This window comes from Capsicum annuum, chromosome 10, assembly GCF_002878395.1.
Source record: "Capsicum annuum cultivar UCD-10X-F1 chromosome 10, UCD10Xv1.1, whole genome shotgun sequence".
Taxonomy (NCBI): Eukaryota; Viridiplantae; Streptophyta; class Magnoliopsida; order Solanales; family Solanaceae; genus Capsicum; species Capsicum annuum.
In genome coordinates, this window is record NC_061120.1 from 115627263 (window position 1) to 115631869 (window position 4607).

The window sequence follows — 4607 nt, forward strand, 5'->3', positions numbered from 1 at the left end:
TTTACTGGTAGGTGAGCTCCCATCCCTTGTTTCGTTCGATACTAAATCCTACTCCAAATTGAACTAAAACTGGTACTGAACTGAACTAAGTTTAACTAAACATTATTTTTGATAGTGCTCATCATGAACATAAATATCTGAGTACAATTACAAGATTCATGGCTTTACTGTCTTATTACTTGAAAATCTAAAATCATGTAAAATATATAGGTATCGGGTGTTCATAATCCGCCAACACTGAATGATCATTAAAAATACGATATCAAAAATTAAAACGGTAGTATGGAAACATGGTTCAAAAATCCAAAACATAAACATTTCACCAAATAAGTGAGATTCATGAACTTGAACATGGGAATGTGTTTAACATGAGAAAACAACATGATTACATGACTAAATTCTTAATTTGGGGATTTAACATGATATGAATGGAATATGATATGGAAATTTACAGCTCAAAACATGAAATAGCTTAATGCACTTGTAGACATGGCTTGTCATTGATTTAGCAAGAAATTCATGGATTAATTTCATAAGATTCATGAATGATTTCATAAAGTAAGACAAGATTTATACTTTTAAGTTAAAATAAGGTTTTTTGGGCTCAATTGGTGGAAGGGACCCATCGATGAATACCCACATACCTCAATAGGTAGTTTCTTGAAGATTTCTTGAGAGTTTCTTAAACTTGGAAGCTTAAACTCTTGATTTCTTGAGAAAGGGGATTGGATGTTGTTCTAGGGAAATGAGGTGACACGACCTGAAACCAGGACATGTCGTATGGGTACCTTAAGACCATATGAATCGGAGGTCACCCGATAACTCATCACAATCATTACATCAAGCACAAAGGTCGGGTAAATCCCGACCGCATAATAAGATAGCAGAAATAATACTAGAAGTCATAACATAACAATGTCTAACTATTTCATAAGTATCAACACACTAGTCAATATACCCAAGTTAGTCATCCACAATACCTCTATACAAATCGATGTTTAGAATTATATATGTAGGGACAATCCCTCAAAAATATCTAAACCCAGTCAAAATGAGACTAAGTCTAAAGATAAGGGACCAAGAATAAGTGTGTTCTGAAATAATGAAGCTTACAACTCTGAAGTCGATGCACGGACCGCTTCGATCAACTAATCACTACACATGAAGAGAAGATGATGCTCCGACCCCTATGTCAAATAGGGACATAGCATTTGGAGATGGTTAGTGGTTAGAACACTAGTATATAACTCAAGGATAAGGTTATAATAGCATCATCATTCAACAACAAGTCAATATATCATATTAAATCATATTCATACACATATCCTTACATAAAGGTATATCATATGCTAATTAAGAAATCAAGGATTAACAATATCCTTGGACATTCATTCGTTAGACATGAAGTGGAGGACTCCAACCTTCTACACTTAGATTCGACAATTCTATTTAAGCATAGAACTTTAACCACATTCACATACAATTAGACAAAGTACTTTAACCATGCTCACACATTCATTAACCAAGGATTTTAACCATATACTTACTCATTCAAACAAGGGACTCTAACCACACCCATTCATCTAGGCAAGGGACTTCAACCTCATTCCCATTCGTTAGACAAGGGACTCTAACCTCATGTCAACGGACTCTAACTGCAAGTAATTTCATTTGGTGAGATACATTAACCTCAAGAGATCTCTTAAAGAAAGGGACTTTAACCTCGAGCAAGTTCATTGGGCAAGGGACTCCCAACCTCAAGCAATTCCATAAGGCAAGAGACTTTAACCTTAAGTCATCACCATTAGTATTAGATGACATTAGGAATTTAACCCTTTGCCCATGCATCAACATTCATTCCATACAAAACTTAAGGACTTTAACCATTTAACTAATTCAAATTATACATGACACCATGGTCCTTATGAGAACCTTCATTTCTGGACCTTCATTTCTCAACCATTTCAATAGGACATTGCCTTCATTCGATCCATCGTACAATTCAAGTTATGGTCATCAAGACCCACACAAACTATTCATATTTTGTTAACTATCTTATACCACATTCTCAGTATACTTGGTTCAACATACAGTTTTAATACATTATCATATTTAGGGACTTCAACCCCTTATTAGTCAATTAACCCAACATAGTAATCAATTACACAATACATAGTTGGCGAGTCTGCATCAGTCACACTCAACTTATGCTGAGCAGTCAATTCAGATGCATAATATCTAACTAGATAAGGTCCAAATACAATAATTTATTCCAACTCCAAACCACTTTATTACCTGACAGTAGCCACCCTCAACATAGGTATTTTTCCTAAGTCAAGGTAAACAATATCCAAAATTTGGACCAGGGCAAAAGTTAGGTGCTAACATCCCAAAGAAAGTGAATCGGGGTTATTGGGAATGAATAAACACTATCATAAGCTCAACAAGGGTACAAAAGGGGAAAATCTTTTTGGAAGGTCATTCTTTATGGCTAAGTGGACTAATAAATAATCGAAGGGGGCCGCTTACCTATCTCATTGAATCAATCACAAGGAAATATAAATAAATCGAGCAAGTTCTTGTTGTACACACTATGCAAGAACTATAAAAAACACTCGAACACATATGCAATGAGTTAACACTTATTCTACCAACTCTTTGGATTTACATCACATGATCATGCTCACTTTATTTCTGCTTCCTAATGCTAATCACAAAATCACAAATGGTTGTTCAACATATACTAAGTGACAAGAAGAAATAGTCATACAAACATGTTCAAAGTACTTAGCCACATTCATTTATCATCCATATATACAAAAAGGGTGCTAAAAGAAAAGATCATTGATAAATAAAATAAATAAATAGTATGTACATCACAATGATAAGGGAAAATAAATATGCAATCGAAGCATGCTGGTTCTACTAGATAGAGCACGGGAGGAAAAGAACACAAGCAATAAAAACCCCAGTGGTGATTACACCATAACAAGCACCCCACCCCTACTAAATAAAATGTGTTTCCCTAAAATGCATTAACATAAAGTAAAAAGGAGTGGAATACTTGTAAAGCCTCTCAGGCTGATGAATTAGTGAAATGTGGTGAGGCTTCTTTGGCCTCGGGTGTAACAATGTTGACCCCTATAGTGGTAAGGGTTCTCAAAATAGCTTCCTCCTGAATTGGAGGTATCTCAAATAGTACCAGATTAGGTGTGGGACCTCTCAGGGGGGGCTGAATTGGTAGAGACTCTAGCGGCCTCATCTGTAACCTTTTTCTGCCATCTTTCTTTATCTCTCTCCTATCTCTTCACAGCTTTTTTTTAGATCTCTGGCTTCTCTTTCTTCCGGTGTCATATCCTTTTACCTTATTCTCCTTGAAGCTTTTCTATCAGCACTTTGATCAACTTGTTTACTTTTATCTTTCAACAGGTTTCCCATAATGTCAACAAGGCCTGCGTCTTTATCATTGATGATCAAAGTTGGATCTAATATAGGTTGTAGTAGTTGTCTCTTAAGATTGGCTATATCAACCTGTGCCTGCTTGAACTCTACCAAAAAATTTTCAAAATCCGGCAATGATAGCTCGTCTAGACTCTTGTTTATGCACTCTAATTTGAGGTGATTTTATACACTTTAGTATTATTATTCTAGCTTATTTTGTGTTGTTTTGAGAGAAATTTATGTTCTTAACGTGTTAATATTGATATAAATAAGCATTTAAGGGTCCAAGTATGTGATTACAATGTTCTAAGTGTTTTCCAAACAAGTTAGTTCTTAATTGAGTCATATAGAGTTCAACTCGAAAAACTAGTTTTACTAGCTTGAGCTAGTTATGGGTCTAGTTGGTTTTAGTGGATTCTAATGTGTTTAATTTATTTCAAATATTCTAAATGTATAATTATAAGTGGAATAACTTGTTTGTAATGTATAAAGTTTAATTTAATTAAGTCTAGATTTGAAACATAAAGTTGAAGATCATTGCGAATTAGCCTTATCTAAGCTCTTGTTTTAATTCATTGTTGTGAATATTGTGTTCTTATGATCTCTAATTCATGGTGTGTGATGTTGTAGAAAGATTTTAGATCAGGATACGGTGATATATTGATGATATAAAGGCTAGAAATCCATGAGAAATGCACCACGCTACAAGTGATGAAAGATGGGATGATAAAGACTTGATTAAAATTTTGGATGCAATTCCAAGTGTGTTCATATGATTTGCGAGCATCGCATGTTGTATTTATATGTTCCCATACCTTAGAAAAGTTGTGAGATGCAAATTCCAGTGGAGGCGTGTGATATGCATGCGATGCATCCTCCATTGCTGCGCACTACTACATGCGTTGCATGCAATACTTCACCATCCAAATGCTGCCAACAGAGTTGGACTTCTCCTATTTTAAGGAAGAGGGAATCTTTTTGGTGGGAATCTTCTTTGGAATGCCATGCAATTTTGTTAATCCCATATTGATTATGAGTATAATATTATATATACACATACTGGACAGTTCTTGGATTTTTAAGATTGAATTTCCTGGATATGTCTTGACACAAATTAGACGTACCTGGGAGTAATTCGGTGGCTGCTACTGCACTTATTAGTTTTT